Below are 19436 nucleotides of genomic sequence, written 5' to 3'. Positions count from 1 at the left end.
GGAGTTCAGTAATTTTGTGATTTTACTTTTCGGTAAATATATCCATATATTGGAAGTTTTGGAAGACGCTTATTGAATCAGTATTGTTTCAAGTGCTTTGTATTCGTATTACACGTACAAGAAATAATAAAATTATCTCTTAATTTCTACATTTTAATACAAATAATAGTAAAATTCACTACAAATTCCCAGTTAGTCACAATAACATGTAAAATTACATTTGAAACCATTTGCATCGTAAATTAATTTGCTAAGAATAGAATTCTGTTTTGAGCAGTTTTACTAAAAAAAAAAAAAAAAATTATTTCATGCTGACAAGATGCCGTCTGAAACTTACAAATCTAATGAGATCTTTTAAAAGAAGACTAAAAACAGATATATTTATCTAATGTTCCCTAATGGCTAATTTTGTCCTATTCTGAAATAAGTGCACTAATTGTTTTTATAAATAGACAAGCTAAAGAGATAATAAAAAACTGTAACTAAAAATTGGCTATGTCGTATTTCAAAATAAAAGATATTTTATATACATCTGTTTACACAATACAGTTTATGTTGGTGCTGCATATCAATAGATCATCTATATATATATATATGTCTTGTTTTACAAAATTAAACATTTTCTAGTTTCGTTCCAGGGATTTTTCTTCTTATCTGGAGCAACAATAAGTCCATCATCTGGCGTTTTGTCTTCAATATAACAGACCAACCTGCAAAGAAAAACAAAGCATGTCAAAATTAAGATAGATAGATAGTTTATTCTCATAAAACCATCCAAGTACAAAGGTTACAGAGAAGTTAAAAAAATGATATACATAAAGATAAAAAATGCATTAAAAATGCATAAAATTAAGCAACGATGTCATTGAAACCAGTTAAACAAGCGTTTTATAAAGCTTAAACATCCCACATTGGTTTGGTTCTACATTATACATATATATTAGCTTAGCCTTATGATACATATTTTCTGACATATACATTTGTAGAAAAAAAAACCCATAAGAACTGAGTATGGGGAGAGCTCACACATTTAGACAGAGGCAGTCTAACTCTTTCGTGGAGAAGATATAGCGGGTTATATCGGAATAACAATTGTAATAGGTCAATGTGTAACACCAGAATATTTTCTCAACATGGTTTTCTCTATTAAGAACGGTTTTGACGGGATCACTGACAATTAAGTAGTTTATTTTCAGTTCAGAAATGTTGCTGCATTAAAGTCATGGCCGATGCGTGCGTCACGAGACTATGAAACGTCACTTACTCGTACCAAAATAGATTTTCTGACTTTACCATTACTCCTCGGTATCTTTCAATCTGCTCTAACTTATTTATCATGTTTATCTATTAATCTGTTTACTTCCTAGAAGGTCGGACATATCATTCATGTTCACTTCAGTGAAAGTCAAGATAATCTGGTAGTCGAAAGAAGCAATAATTCAAAAAATTAAAGCTTTCTTTTACTGGAAAAAGTAATTATAAGAATGTATACTTGTCATTTTGAAGATGAGACAGTGCGCACCGTGCTGTAAAATCATGAGAGGGTCCCGTAATTTAATATGGTGTCATATATCTACAGAACAATCATTTACAAATTACAAAACTGTCTAGTGGTGCTAGAACTGTAGACAGAAAATCCTTAACTACAGGAATAAGATGTAGATGATATATCCTATTTATTTTAATGATTGTCAGTTATTGAGAATGCGAAGTTGCACACAATACCTGGGGGATTGAACATTCGAATCAGAATTAAACCATTTCTATGCAATGCAGACATATCAGACACAGTTAACGCAGTTTACTACCTTATGAATTTTAACATCGAATATAAATAATATGCATTTGCATTTATTGACTTCCAAACTTTTGATTGTTTGCTCTCCGTTGTGGTCTCCAGCGTATGAGAAAAAGATTACCACAAAGACATGTGTCGTCCGCAATGTAATCGAGTGACCACATTTCCTAACACCTTTTATGTCCACTAACAACAACAACAATAACATATACCATATCAGAATTCCATTACTAGTCTAGTCATGGACTCCTGACCATAAATAATATAGATTGGCGACTATAATAACAGATACTCTCGAGAAAATATCTCATTTTGGATGCAAGGAAATACATTGTACCTGTCAAAAAAGCCTTAGTTTACATTAATATTGTATTATTTTGTTCAGGCTTTGTGATTTTTTGTTGTTGTTTTATGAGTTGCTGGGCATTTCTATTTTTCTGTCGCTTTTGGAGATGTTTTATTTCAAAAAGAGTGGACAACACATCTTTTTATCAATAGCTGGTTATCTTATATCAAACAAAAAAGCTTTAATGTTAGCTTCAATACAAAGTCTGGTGGACACAGACACGCGAAATAAACACAGAAAGCATATTGTTTCCAATTTTGCACTAGAAAGATACATCTGTCAAAAAGCGGCGGAAATCATATAAAATAATGATTTCAATTCCGCACTAGAAACGATATATATGTTTTGTAGAGCAAATTTGCAGACAATAGGTTTTCTATGTAAATTTTGCAGTTTGCATCACGAAATCAAGAATAATTTTGCTACTAGTAAAACAAATTTAAATGTAGATGTCGACATTCATGGGTGTTATTTTTACAAATAATTTAGAATGAATAAAATGAGATATGGGTACGTCAATGAGACAGCAACCCGAACGTAACTAATAAATAGAAGGCATTTGCAGGTCTTAAACAAAATTTGTTAAATTTTACAATTTTTTAAAAGAAATAAACGTTTGCGCGCAGTAATTTGTGATTATGAGCGGTATTATATTCAGTAAACAGATGCATATGACTGTTTCTTAGGAGATCTTAGGAGAATCAACATTGTCGTCAGCATGGTTTGATCACCTAGCTAGTAGAAGAGTTTTGTAGTACGATTTCCTAAAAATACTTTTAAAACCATGTTTTTAAAGTATCATGAACATTGTTTCGGTCAAGTTTAAAAGTAAGTGTTTTCTATTCATTTAATATATAACAAAAATATGTTTGCATATTAAAAATCCCAATAAAAGTAAAATATGAAGGCAAAATAATATGTTCTATGAAATACTAAAAATGTGTTGTGTTCGAAGACAACTTAAAGATGCAAATCCCAAGCCTCTTCGATATCACATATAATTTTCCATAAAGAAGTATTGATATGTTATAATTAGCCACGAGACTTCTACGGATCAAATATTAAAAAGATCTCAACGCATTAAAAAGGTTTAACAATACAAAACGTTATCTAATACACATGATACATTTCCATGACAAATCTGTTTTAATAACAGAAATCCAAACATTTGATCTGACTAGAGAATCAATACTAGTAAGATCCGATAGAAAGACAGATCCTCTGTTCAAGAATCAATGACATAAAAGTATATAAAGGAAATACAATGGCACATTGTGAATTTGGAAATCGAACAGTGGATCCTGAAAAGCACACATAATTAAATATAGATATATAAACAATTCAAAGAAATCGCAATATGTATTGCTTTGAATTCTGAAGGCATATTTTTAGAACTTGCTTAGACGAAAGAAAAATCCCTGATTAGGATTAAAGTTGCTGCCCCAGTTAATACTCCAATAAAGATGTTTAGCAAGTCTTTTTACAGCTTTAGCGTCGTTTTCTTTTGGATTAAGTTCAAATTAAAAAAAAAAACCCAAACAAACAAACAAATACTGCTTAGTACAAAATGTAACAAGCTAGACGAAATGGTTTGACTGTAAAACTGACTACAGACCGTCAAAGGCAAATTCCGTTTCCCTGTGACTGTAATATATAAACGACGTCTATACAGTCTACCACTCTGTTTAATGTTTCATTAATTTCATTAACAGCTGAAGACGAGTGAAATGAGACATCTCCTTTATGTATTGTATTGTTTTTCATTAACGTCTAATACCAAAGCCTTAAACAATTATTTGAAACTTAATAATGTTCACATAAAACTAGCAAATAACCCTCTTGCAACTTATAACAATCAAATGCATTTTTGATTTGCCCAATATGTGAACGCATGCAACATTCGGGAACAAAATACCATAATATCAAATTTATTGTTTTTCCCGGAAGAATATATACAGACTTCTGACTGCATTCTTCAATCAAAAGTCTTTTAGTAATTACTTTCTCTGCACTTCTGCTCATAAAAGATGGTATGTAATATTAAATTGAAAAGTGATATATTCGATGGTAGAGTTCATATGCACTGTAGTTAAAGTGCAAATCTGTCAATGGATCAAAAGTACAACTAAAGCAAAACAAAGCAGTTGTTAACTATTATCTTTATATATCTGTTTTGTCAGTTCATAAAAAAGTATTTAGTGTTGTAAATTTACTAAAATTGCCAAACCAATTGATAAAAGGGATAGCTTAATTGAATTAAAAGTTATTACTTCGTGCCTGTAACCCTTGTTGTTGACCAACTATATACAATGTATATAAATGTATAGTGCCGAAAAAAGCGGAGGCGTCACTGAATTTGGTCTCATATGCGTTTTTTTCATTGCCAAATTGACAAAACTTTACACCATCAATTAAGAACAATGCAAGGATTTAAACAATTACAAATTAACCTTATCGAAAATGTACATTAATTTATTAAGTTTAAAGATAAAGAAAACGCATTCTCATTTTTATACATAGGCGAAGGGGGAAGGTTGGTACCTATATTTAAACGTTTAAACACGCTGTATTTGTTCGCACCGGTCCTAAGTTAGAAATCTGATGTTCAGTAGTTGTCGCTTGTTGATGTGGTTCATTTTTGTGGCCCTTTGGTAGCTTTCTGTTTGGTGTGAGCCTAGGCTCCGTATTGAAGATCGTACTTTAAAATATAATGGTTGACTTTTACAAGTTGTGACTTTGAAGGAGAGTTGTCTCGTTGACCCGCATATATCTATAGAAATACATTTAGCTCGGCATATTGGAAACAAAAAAATCCATTGATATAATGAAATCCTACACTAATACGGACAACATAAATTGTTTACTTCTGAAATGCCAATCTCTTTTTTATTCATAAGCCTTTGTTTGATTACTATTTGCACTCATGGATAACTTTACATTCATTCATTTCGTTCAGGTTGTCAAGAAATACATCTATATAAACAGCTATTTTCGCTATCAATACAAATAAACGAGAAAACCTCAGACGAATTCATCCAAGAATAATAGTTGTTTCTGTTGGCACAAGTGACCATAAGATACGAAAATTATTCGTTTACATCAACATCTTCCTTGTTCAATTTTTAAAATGAATATTTTTTGAAATAATAAAGCACAATTTTAAAAAGAACAGCCAAACTCGTCTATAGTTTTTATCAAAAGTACAAAACTGTTCTTTTTGAGTCAGAGTAATATGATGGAAGAATACAATATATTGTTCTTAAATATCTTCTAAAATTCAATAATTCAAGATTAGGCGGAGGGTTGAGCATTAACCATGTTTCATCTAGCAACATTCTTATATGCCCGCCCCAAGTCTGGCGCGTGTAATTAAGTGATTGTCTTTTGGGTCATGTCTGTTTTTCGTTAGTTTTTCTCATTTGATTTCACAAATATTTTTTTAAATCAGTTTTTTTAGATGCATGGCTATTCGGCAAGGGTTTATCTCATTATCAAAGGCCGTACACTAACCTACAATTGCTTTCAATTATCTTCATCAATTCAAGTCTGGATGATACTTGTATCATTGCCAAAAAAACTTCACCTTTTAATTTTTTAAGTTCGAGAAACCTAGAAGAAAGTTGAAAACCCTTTTGTTCTTGCCAATTGTTTTTCTTAGATAATAGAAAAGTAAATCCTTCTTGGCCATCCATTTCTAATGCCTGCCAATTCTAAAATTTGTCGAATGGAGTTTGAACCTTCGTTAAAGTAAAATTACCTTATTCATATTATTCATAAACTGAACACTTGCGACAAAAAAATCAAGAAGAGAGGCGAATGATACCACAGGAACATTCAAGCTCATAAGTAAAAAATAAACAGAAAACGCTACGGTAAAAATAGTAAAAGACAAACAGACAAAAAGACAAACAGCAGGATATAAAACACAAAATAGAAAACTGAAGACTAAACAACACTAACCCCATAAGAAAACCGGGGGATCTCAGTTGCTCTGGGAGAGTACGCAGATCCTGCCCCAGATGTGGCACTCGTCCTGTTGCTCGAGGAAGTACAAACCCGGTGATAAATCTAATTTGGTAGATTATATTCGGGTGTAAGATTGTAGTTACAACGATTTGAACATAGCCATTGTCATATGTGAAACAGATATTCCGTTACCGTCATAATTACACCTTATGTAAGAATCCGGGGTTTTGATTGGTTAATAGCCAGTGTATTTTTCACCAATTTACTGTTATCAAATGAATATCGTTCATTTTTAACGCCGCCGGGGTATTTGCTAAAAGGATATGCCTTTTTTACCCTCTCTGCCGTGGTATTTGCCAAAAAATACTCTATCCGACTGGACGCTTGTAACGTCACGATCATCAATGCATTTAAGTACATTAACATTCGGTGTAATTAAACAGATATATCATGTTATTGAGGGGTATTTGCGAAAAATACCAGTCTTGAGAATGAATTTCCCTCGCCTTACGGCTCGTGAAATTTAACATTCTCTCGACTGGTATTTTTCGCAAATACCCCTCCTTAACATGATATATCTGTTCAATATCCTTTATTATGACATCGTAGGGATGATTTCAAATTCACCACTTGAAAATCTTGGTTTAATGGTGTCTTTGTGAACAACAACACTCCATCAAGAAAATCATAATAGGAAACGTAATCCCTGGAATTTCATATAAATCGTGAGACATATATTTCATATGCAGTGCTACTTGAATGATGCTACATAGAAATGGAAAGTTCATAATTGTGAAGCTGAAATAATCTCTTTTGTCACAATGTTGTGATCGCAACCAACCATAATTGTTTTAAATTCATAGACGTAGTTAAAGATACGATGCAGACTGAAATTTTATTGATGTAACTTTTATTTCAAGTTTGATGGAATAGACCCTTTGTTCTCATAGTATGAGGACAAATCATGTCATTTAGCCTCCTAGTTGCCTTGCAATCATTCTAGGACATTCAAAAGTTATTCGTCTGAAATCAAAACACCATTTTGATTTGACATTTTAATCATTTTTTTTTCAATTACAACACATCATTATCAATCGTAACATAGCTTTATTTAATTTTAAGATGCCATGATTTAATGATTAACAATTGAAAAGGTCATATCATTTCATTTTTTTAGGACTTTTATTTTATTAAAAACTTTGGTCATTTGATCTTGCAATCTCTAGAGACTGTTCATAACTTTGATATCCACTCTGACGTAAAGTGTCGTTAGTATGATTCCCTGATCATATTAAAAAGTAATATTTCATTACGTTACATTTTTTTCTACACGAAAAAAAGTAGTTATGCAAATTTTAGTTTTTTTTTTATGTTAGAATATGGACTGTTACGATCATTTGGAAAAGAAAAACAATTCAAGAGTTCTATTATTGAATATGATATCTGTATTACAATTAAATTGGCAGTTATGAACGCGCCATGGACTTGGACAATCATTTACAATATTAATATGGTAGTGGTTGTCGTTTGTTGCTGTATATCATATCTGTTTTTCGTTCATTATTTTATACATAAATCAGGCCGTTAGTTTTCTCGTCTGATTTGTTTTACATTTGTCCCTCCCCCAAAAACCCTTTTGAAGTTTAATAGGTATGTCTTTGATTTGGTAAAATTATTGTTATCAGAATTCCCACTGGTATTTGTAAGTAAAAACTAAAAAAACAATGCATTATATGGTTTACCAAATTATAAAGGTTTACTGTATTATATGTACAATTATCGGTCGTCCCACTGTCTATATCACTCTGTTCAGCTCTTAATATTATTCCGTATCATGTCTTTGTGACGTCAAATACGTTGACCCGGCCTTAATAACTTTGACCCGGACATATCAGCGACGTCATAATGTTTGAACCGACGTTAATAACTTTGACCCGAACTTATCAAGTCATATTTTGTGTGCTGGTGAAACAAAGCACTTCTGAAACACGCAAATATAGCCCGATAATTCGATTATCAGATTATCTGCATATTGATATTGTAAAATATCAGCTGCTTGAAATAATATGAAGGCTTTTTGATCTCGTTCGCTACGCTCACTCGACAAAAAGCTTCATATTATGTCTCGCAGCTGATATTTTACGATATCAACATGCAGATAACCTGATAATCGGTACGTATCGGAAATATATAATTTGTTCTCCCACTCCAATTAGTACCTTTATAGAAGTTGTTTGATTTCTCGATTCTACAAGAGGTCAAGAGGTTTTGTTGAATTTATATTGTGCTACAAGAAATGTTTAAAAATTATATATCACCATTTGTTTTGCAGTAAAACGATTACCAAAGCGAAAACCATTTTAGAACTTCACTTCAGAAAATGTCATCTGATTGAAGACAAAATTGTTTACTGGAGCGTCATTAATCATAAGCAGTAAGCTTAACATCCTTGATTACTGTTAAAACGGTTAATAGGAAACTGTTGGAGAGTTTTGACCAAGAAAATAAACAATCTACGTGCTGTCAGTATTCCTATACATATAGACAATGACTGTTAAGAGTGTTTAAATATCAGCTGTATTTGTACGAGATTAAGAAACAGGTGTAATGCAAGCTTGATTTTCTTTTTTTTTTTTTGTATGAGACCTTGTCTTTTTATTGGTATATTTTATGTGATTAATGCCAACCTGATGACTCAAGCCTTTTCCTCTGTCAAAGAAAGGAGAAGAGTTTTGCGTTCAAAAATATGTTGAATTCCCGCCACATTATGTATGTGTGTGTGTCCAAAGCCATGAACCCGTTTTTCAGTGGTTGTCTTCTGTATTTTGTTTTAGTATATACAAATCAGGCCATTGTAGTTCAGCAGGTAAGTCCAAAATATTAGTATAATTGATCACTTCATGATAATAGCATGAAATTTTGTACAGTGTTAGTTTTTGTGCTAGTAGATATTGTTGATATAGAGCCAGGAAAAAATTCCAACATGGCCGCCAAAAGTTAAGATGGCCAACACAATTTAATGGGAATACAACAACATATGATTGACAAACTCAAGAGTTCATGATCAGTACATATTGACGTCTTGTTTCCAAAAGAAGTTCAGGATATTCGTTTTCTAAAATATTACCAGGTTTTCAGATTTTTTTTTACATTTCTTCTCGCAATTAATATTTACATCTACCCCGTGTAACATCTACAAAAGGCGTGAAAATATGAAATATGAAAACTAATTAAAATTTTGATGTATTGTTTAAATCATTAGTTTGATTGTTGCCATATTATGGAACACTGTTTAAGCATTAGAATAAATACTAAAAACGGTGAATTTTAAAAATCGAAAAGCCTTCTTTTATTGAAATGTTTGACCATACCCAAACCTATATCGACTGAATGCTTTCAATTTCAATCACATACAATTTTAAAATAATTTTACAATAATCTGATATAAATCAGTAGTATTAAAATACATACTAGCAACAGTAGTATACTGCTGTTCAAAAGTCATAAATCGATTGAGAGAAAAACAAATCCGGGTTACAAACTTAAACCGAGGGAAACACTTCAACTATACGAGGAAAACAACAAAACAACACAAAAACTGAAGTGCAACAAAACCAAACGCTAACATACAAGGAAACGGAGTATTTGATAACAACTGCCATATTCCTGGTTTGGTACAGGATATTTTAAGAAAACATGGTGGGTTGAACCTGATTTTTGGGCTAGACAACCGTCCCTCTTATATGGCAATGTTGAGAAAAATATCGCTAAAATGACAAAACTGCATGACAGGAATACAGAACGAACAAACGCAAGAATTTTCAGCACAGAGAATCACATATATACATAATATAATAATACATTACTTACATATGTAAAACGCAGAATAACGACGAACATCTTTCATTAACAACAGTACAGAACTCCACAGACACTGGCGTATTTTTGTGGCGTATATATAATTTTGAAATTCATGTAATTTAATGAAACGGGATCGAAAAGTTAACAATTACATTCACAACACTAGTCCAAACAAATAAATATCATGATAATGACCGCATTGAAAGGCTATTTTGAATTTATGCTGTGACGACGTCATAATTATTTGGACTAACACAATACTAGCTGTATTCATGGGAAATGAAAATTTACTCAACTATTCTGCTAAACAAGCCCTTTGTGAAGTATACCGACAATACATAATTCAAACCACTAACGATAAGACATAACACGATATCAAACCAAACCCACAATAGAAACATTATAACTATAGACATAAATGATGGATGCATCAATACCGACACACGTCGTATTGCAAAGCAAATTGACACTCGGCAAAACAGTCATATTCGGGATAAGTTCACGTTACGTACCTATTAGACAGACGTCATAAATGTTAAACATTCGTACATTTAACCGTCTGGCTCATCGAATGCCATGTCTGTTGCTTCAGTTTAGAAAAATAGAATGTATAGATTTTCCAGAACAAGTCTATCAATCTTTTTAAGTAAAAAAAATGTTCGTTGACTCAAATATATTTAACCTTCTTATATCCAACTACTATATTGCTTTTTTTCATCTCATCCTTGTTTTATACCACTGCTAGTTGATAATGAATATAACAATAAGATGTGGTTTGATTGACAATGAGAATCACACAGATAGCCACCAACCAGAGTCCACGTAGACTTAAGACTATAGGTCACTGTACGGTCATGCAACAATGAACAAAACACTTATTTGATATGCAGGATGTTATATTGATTAATATGGGCAAACTTTTAACCTTAGTTTATGCTTTGTTTATACAACGAACACCAAAGTCACGCACTCCGATACCAAATCAATTACTCAGCTTGAAATGAAAATAAATATTAATCATTCTCGATGATAAGAAATTAAGTACTAGTTTTGATAATGAAAATCGGCCATTTGCAAAATGACAATCTAGATTCCAATTACTATTTGCATACACTATTAGCTTTCTATTTACAATTTACAATTAAGCCGACAAAGACGAAAAACGCTTAAAACAACTACTTTCACGCACAGTGTCGTTGGCCGTAAAACGTTTGTTAGTTGTAACTTGTTTGTCAACGGCTATGGTTTTATGCTCACTCAGTCTATCAGAGGCCTCCCAGGGGGAATTGAGATAATCACTTGTTACACATTTCGATACATAAAATGAAACTTTCTGTTTACAAAGCTTTAAAGGAATTTGTTTTAAATATTTTTTTATACCATCACTTACAACAGTGTAATTTTTGAGAATGTTCAAAGCTGATATCATAATAATAAAAAAAAATGTTTATCCATTGTAAAAAGACTTTATTGATTAAGAGAAAAAATACATTTACGATGTGATCATTTAAAAATGCATATACATGTGGTTTTTGTTTGTGGAGAGTTCCGGATAGTTAAAAAGTCTTTTAATTTGTTTGTTTAATACCATAAATCGATTCATTCATTTAAATATCTGTCAGTTTACCTTAGCTTCAAGTCCCACATAATTTCTCACGAATTTTGTATTTTTCTTACAAAACTTATATTCCTGTGATGTATTCTTTTATTGAAGATTAAATATTACACCTTTTTTTTTGGTTTTGTTTATGTCTCGTTGACGATTAAGACAATCTGACTACCCCTTTATTCATATTAAAAAACATACGAGATGGCATCACTACAAATTCATGACACAAAATGACAAAATAATTTCAAGTTTCCTATGTACACAAAATTTTACATTTTACCAATACAATAACGCAAATGCAGATTTAGTTTTAGTCCTAGTCAATGAATGGCCGTAGCTACACTGTTATGAATTTCATTCGATATGAATTGAAAAACATCACAAAGACTTCCTTGAAAGAATCAGTTGTTCTGCTTGATCCCGCATGTTATTAAACTTAATGTTTTTTCATTATATGTTATATCTAAATAAAAGCCATAACTTTACAAGTTTACGGTAGTTCTGAATAATTGATGTTTCGTTTCAATCTCCAATTTTAGGTTGATGCTTGCCAGAAAAGGGTATTACATTCTTAACAGAATAGTGCCATGTATCGTTCTTCTGACATTATTACCAATTGCATGATTAAAGTTGAGAATGGACATGGAGAATGTGTCAAAGAGACAACAACCCGACCATAGAACAGACAACAGCAGAAGGTCACCAACAGGTCTTCACTGCAGCGAAAAAATCTCGCACCCGGAGGCGTCCTTCAGCTGGCCCCTAAACAAATATATATACTAGTTCCTTGTATTTCATCATGCATAACAGGAGATGCATTTCCTGTCTATGTACCGCCGTTTGTTATAGACGGTACCAAGAGGTTTAACTCCCACTGCTTCATATGAAATTATCATGACTTCGCAAAAAAAGAAGGAGAGGGAACCAAAGGTACAATCAAAATTCATTGCCCCTAGACATAGTTTGCTATCAAATGGATTATAGAATGTAAAACTTAAATGTAAAATTTGAAAAAAGGACAACCTACGGCCTGATTTATCATAAATCCTAAACAATAAACGAATAAGGTATTTGAAACCAACTACAAACGACAACCTCTGGATTACAGATTTGAGGAAAGCAAATCAGTAAAGAAGTTGGCGGGGTTAATAGATATAAGAAGATGTGGTATGAGTTCATGAAACAACTCTTCATCTAAGTCTAAATTTGAAAAAAAAACTATTCTTGGTCAAAGTATGGCCTTCAACATCGAGCCTTGGCTCACACCGTACAGAAAGCTGTAAACAGCGCCATAAATGACTAGTGTTACACTATTTAAAGTTTTCTTTCAAACAGAAAACCAACGGTCAAATCTATTTAAATAACGAGAAACACTTATGAACAAACGACAACCACTGAACAACAGGACACCTGGACAGGACAGATGCAAACACATGCAACGTTTTAACATGCGCCAACCTTCATCCTTACCTAACACGGTGGTATAACATTACAATATAGACAGACACACTATGAGATATCAATTCAAATGGCTTAACTTGATCAGAAAGAAACATCAACAAAACAAATAAAAAGTTAAATCACAAAAATACTGAACTCCGAGGAAAATTCAAAACGGAAAGTCCCTAACCAAATGGCAAAATCAAATGATTTTGATTTTGTAAACAAGTAAACATACATATTTTGCATGTTTGTAAGAATTCACAGCTTCCACTAACCATAGACAGTGCCGTAACAGCACAACATAAAAAACAAAACTTATTGGTGACCTTCTGCTGTTGTTTATTCTATGGTCGGGTTGTTGTTTCTATGACACATTCCCCATATCCATTCTCAATTTTATTAAGCTATACAAATCAATTGGAAATTGCCATACTTATCGGACCGGTCCTACACACGATATACAACTGTTACATATAAAAAAAGACAAAATACACAAGGTATTGATGGCTTTATTGACAGTTAGTTTAAAACCAACGTTTAGCCGTTTAGCTAATAAATAAACCATGTTATTAATAATCAGTAGAAGTGGTGTTTTGTTAAGATTATTATGAGGTTAAGCCATACACTTTATAACATTGGTAGCGGTACAAAAATAAGTATTATAACTAATTGAAAATAACGCTTAGAAAAATCACGTACGTTCGAAGTGCTTTTCTGCATTTACTTTCATCGAGAAAGCGCAAATCAAAAATATTGAAAGACCTAATCAAGCGAATAGCTATCTGATCAAAATAAAAGATACACACAAATACATTCATCTATGGTCAACTTTGCAGAGGGATATAAAACTCAATTTTCTGAATGATTTCCTTATACTTCAATGGAGAATTTAGCAAACAGCGCAAATTAAATCAGTTTAATGTTTAATAGAGTTTTATCTTGGAGTGATAACAAATGCCAACAAACATACTTGTGTCTCAGAGAATATGGGTTTCTCTAATACTATCTTTTTAGTACTCTTTTTAATTACTTCTTTGTCCTCGATAGCAATTTAATAACAAATTCTCTTTGGTATAGTAGAAAAAATCAGAACCAATACTCCATACATTTTATTCCCAAGAGGATTTTCTAACTTTCCTTCAATCTTTACCTTAATTTTCTGTATAACTTACTGTAAACCAACTTATTTACGCGACTTCCGCGAAATGAAAAATAGAAATAATATAAATTGTGGCGAATATGAAAAACTTGCATTTCCCTTTTTAAATAGCATTAAGAAAATTGAAAATCGCAAAATTACATCGCCGCGAACTGGACTAAAAAGGACTAAACGTAAAATGAACTATCGCCGCATTTTTTCGCCTGTCCCAAGTCAGGAGCCTCTGGCCTTTGTTAGTCTTGTATTATTTTAATTTTAGTTTCTTGTGTACAATTTGGAAATTAGTATGGCGTTCATTATCACTGGACTAGTATATATTTGTTATGGGACCAGCTGAAGGACGCCTCCGGGTGTGGGAATTTCTCGCTACATTGAAGACCTGTTGGTGACCCTCTGCTGTTGTTTTTTATTTGGGCGGGTTGTTGTCTCTTTGACACATTCCCCATTGCCATTCTCAATTTTATCTACGAAAACACGTTGTTTTACAGTATTCATACACGTTCAGTATGAGTAATTTCGAGCATTATTGTCGATATAATGCAATTTTATGCGACTGTCATAAAAGTGAGAGGTTTAGCTAGCTAATCCACCATTTTCAACATAAAGAACCGCTTGTACCAAATTGTTTTCTATTCGTTTGATGTGTTTCAGCTTTAAATTTTGCTATTTGATAAGGGAATTTCCGTTTTAATTTTTCCTTGGAGTGCTTTATTTTTGTTGATTTACTTTTTTTCTTTTTTATAAATGTTAAAAGATGCATCAAGACAGCATGCGGGAGGAATTTTTGCAAATTTTGAGAAATTATGAAAGACGTAAATAAACTCATCATAGATATCAGGATTACATTTTGTATTTACGCCAGACGCGCGTTTTGTCTACAAAAGACTCATCAGTGACGCTCGAATTCCAAAAGGTAAAGAGGCCAAATAAAGCACGAAGTTGAAGAGCATATGAAGGACATTGTTCACTAAAAGAAAAAAATATGTTGAAAATAATTATATATATAGATAAGAATAGTTTTTCATACACAAATTCAATCATTTTTGTGTTAAAATTCAAAATTCAATATTGTCTCTAACAGCTATGTGTACCACTAAACATCAATTTGATGATATGGAAATATAGAAAACTTTTCCATATTTTTATAATATATATATATATATATATGACTCATTGGTATTTAAATTCCAGTACGTTAAAGCTTTATAGTTTTGACACTTTGAGTGAAATAATACAAGAGACATATGGACCCCACTCCTTTTACTAAATTGATGACTCCCCATACTCAATTGAAATGCATTGACCAATAGTTAAAGAAAAATCTTCATTTTCCTCATGAAGACATACATTCATTTTAATATAATATTTCATTTGTTTATATCGTAAAATGGAGGTTTATTACTTATTGTCAAATTCAATCCCATGCAAATATGTCCTTAAACCATTTTATTGTTATTTCTAAGAAGAAAAAGATAAATATTCTCTAAGGCGAATTTCAGGGTATAATGACGTTAACAATTTAAGGATTGATATCTCAATAGAAAATAGATGGATATGTGTGTTAATGTTCGTGCTAATTGGTTTGTAAATCTTCAATACAGCTTTACGTTATGATTATCTTTTGTAACAAATCCCTTGTTAATGTTCATATTCATTTTCTGCGATAATTCTACAATCGTTTCATCAATATCAGTGCTCAAAGCAAAACGATATCATCCATCTTGTAAACGTCTCTATTGGGAAGAAATGACTAAATCTTTTAAAATAGGATGTTTACAAGGACTTAGTCTATTTGTATATAAACAGTTAAAGCCGATTTTCCTATCTCATATCACGGCTGATGTGTCACTAATGAGACTAGATGTGTTTGGCTCACATTGGAGCGATCAGTCATTGATTGATTCAGAGAGAAAGCTGTTAGATATAGTTGCACTCCCTCAGTGTATGTCGATCAACTAAATACAACACATATATGTGTTTAAGGAATGACTGTAATATTTTTTCTGTCTATGAAGAAATAACATAAAAAATGTGGTGCACACTGAATAACGCGCGTAGCGGGTTATTTAACAGTGTGCACCACATTTTTTATGTTATTTCGAATAGACAGAAAAATATTACAGTTATTTCTTATAATTTAATTCTAAATTCTATTTTTAACCGTAGAACACCATGAAAAAACGTTGATGACGACACGGTCACATGACTAAATTATGTCTATGGGCTAATAACAAAATAACGACAGCCAATCAGAAGACGCGTTACATCCAATTAAATGATTATTAGATATATCCACGACCCCGACTGGTTGTATCTTATTCGAATCTAATAATTTGCATATCCCTTTGATAATTGTTTTGCCTCTCTTTTATACAGTGATATTATGGTTGTACAAAATAGTAGCATTTAAAAATTTTTGGAGGTTTTTTCCGCAAATTTGACCTTATGGCCCACGGAAAAGCAAGATTCATTAGGGATATTCAAAAGTTATTTAACAAAGATACTGAACTTCGAGGAAAATTCTAAACGAAAAGTCCCTAATCAAATGGCAAAATTAAAAGCTCCAACATATCGAACGAAAAATTTATACATTTAATTGAATATTGGTGAAATAGAAAAATCATACTTGGTTTTATTTTACAGTTGTTTGTATCTGACATTGCCAAATGTATGAAAACAATCAGTCATCATATACTGTTGCTTTTTGTAAATTAAATAGTAACTACAAAATCTTGTTCCTTATGTTGATAAACGGATAAAAACTTAATGTAAACAAGGAAAACAAATCGAACAGTTACCGAATTAGCTTCCGTAATATGACATAAATGTCCCATTGTAAAATTGCGTTTGGTTTTATTAGTCTTTTCCTTATTGAGTTACAATTTCAACATATGTAAAAAGTAAAATAACAAAAATATCGCACTCCAAGGAAAATTCTAAGCGGAAAGTTGCTAAGTAAATGGCAAAATCAAAAGCTCAGGCAGACAAAGTAACGATAAACTGTTATTACCTTAGTTTAACAAAGGAAAACATGCGTTTGAACAAATCTGTAGATTGTTTTGGATTTTTAAAGGGATAGTCTCGGTATAAAGAAACTGTCATTTCCAAGAAAATTAGTAAATTTGAAACCCAGAAGCAGACGAACAATTACAGTTAAATTTCTTCAAACAATGGACCTGTTTTAGTATATTACTGAACAACTCGTAAACATACAAGGCTTCATAATTCAGAGTTCTAGAAATGTGTTTAGTTTACACAAGACAAACCACTGTCGTTCGTTTTAAAACATTATGGAGGTTATAAAACCAACAATTCCGAAAAGTTGGTTTCTCATTTCGACATCTATCTGTTGGACTTGATACAACTTAGTGTGTCGATTAATATCCAGCTAGGATAATAGCCGTAATAATTAATGAAAAGTCATCTAAAAAGAGTAGTGTAAACTAAAGGCTCAACCAGGAACGAAACGTCATCAACAGGAACATCGACCATTTAGATATAAAACTAATTTCATTTACATGAGTTTATAAAATGTGAATCAGGTTAAGTACTAGAAATTTTAAACGCTGTAACTGAAACAATCTAAGCACAGCATACACAGCAAGCCAATAACTGTCAACCACAGCTCGGAAAAATAATTTGATAACGATATACATGACATATGCGTCCTCTAACCAATGGAAACAGTGATAACAAAATATACTTATCTCGGGGTTCTTTGAAATGTATGACTAATACAATTTCAGAAAATTATTTTTTTTCCTTGTGAAGGATCAGTTTCATTATCAGAATCAATGTACTACATAGAAATCTATTTGTAATGATATCTCTTCATTCAGATAACAGAATGAATAACCTAAAAAGTACAGGTACACTTGTACTTATCCATAGAAACAAATTGAGAAAAAAATGATGTAAATATTTTAAATGATACGTTTATTATTTATATATGTATTCTATTAAATAAATTAATTAAAAATAAACTAGCTCTGCTACGAAAAGCTCGAAAATTATAAACTCAAATGAATATTTAAGAAAGAAAGAAAACAGTGTGGCGGAAAATGAAATAATAAATGATCTATTGAGTAAATTAAAAGAGCCCAGGAAAATGAAAGTACAAATTAACTGTTTAATATATTTAAAGATTGGAGAAAAAAATGAAAGAATAAATGGTCTATTGAATAAATTTAAAGAGTGGAAGAAAACAAAAGTATAAATGAACTATTAAGTTAAAGGTAAAAAAGAGGAAGAAAATAAAAGAATAGATGAACTAGTGAGTTAACTAAAAGAGTGGGGAAAAATGAAATGATAAATGATCTATTGAGTAAATTACAACAACAGTGGAAGAAAATTGAAAGTATAAATGAACTATTGAGTAAATTGTAATGTTAACTACTTACTCTTTAATGGCATCAGACATGCTCATCCGTTTGATTTCTTTATGAAATCTGAGAGTTTCGACTTGTCGTTTTAACTCGTCCCTGTCCATTCCAAACATTGACATGTACCTTTTCTAAAATATGCTCGTGGATTAAAGAAGAAATTGTAATCGTGTACAATAGAAATTCATCAAAATTTATGATTCCTTCGGCGATCAATAAATGATCATTTTCAGTTAATTAAATTGACCGTACATCACATCCTCATACTAAACAATAGACTAAGTCAAAATGTAATTCCAATAATATGTGACTTGAAAACGCTAGTAGCAAACAAAATTAAAAATAATCCGCAAGTTTTGTCAACATTCGGTACTAAGCACGTTAAATAAGATTGGTCAATTGGTCTGTAAAATGCGTATCGGAATCTGAAAATAAAGCGTTTGCTTAATCAGGTATCAGTAGCAGAAATGAAGGTTTCCAAGTATAACAGGGAAATTGATCGATATCCTGGTTTTAGGAAACATACACAGAGATTTATAGTATTGACACAGTTTCAGTGTATAGAGATATGACCAAAACACATATTCCTTAAGTGATTTGGGAATGTATAAAAGATAGCAATATATCGGGAAAATGAAGCTTCTAATCTGTCTTTGCATTTTGTTAACAAATTTGAGATAACAGTAGTTTATCTCATAAATATATAAGAAGATTAAAATGCCATGAAAAATAAGAAGACAGGGGGAATTATATCAGCTCCAAAAAATGTTACAAAGTATGCGTTGACAGGGAAACCGTCTCCTTCTTAGCATGCATCAACAACCTCGCTACATAAGCCACACTCAATCAAAATGTCACAAACCAGACTATAA

At 31.8% G+C, this 19436-nt stretch overlaps 1 long non-coding RNA gene across 1 annotated transcript; it reads right to left on the bottom strand.

The window, feature by feature from the left end:
• Window positions 1-132: 132 nt before the first annotated feature.
• LOC139490345 (uncharacterized) lies at window positions 133-18808 on the bottom strand. Its single transcript, XR_011656294.1, has 2 exons — window positions 18583-18808; window positions 133-710 (listed from the first exon to the last, which is right to left on the bottom strand). It is a non-coding gene; the product is annotated as an uncharacterized lncRNA (long non-coding RNA).
• Between the last annotated feature and the right edge of the window lie 628 nt (window positions 18809-19436).

The sequence above is a fragment of the Mytilus edulis genome, chromosome 9 (assembly GCF_963676685.1).
Source record: "Mytilus edulis chromosome 9, xbMytEdul2.2, whole genome shotgun sequence".
NCBI classification, from domain to species: Eukaryota; Metazoa; Mollusca; class Bivalvia; order Mytilida; family Mytilidae; genus Mytilus; species Mytilus edulis.
This window is presented reverse-complemented; position numbering and strand designations above follow the sequence as displayed.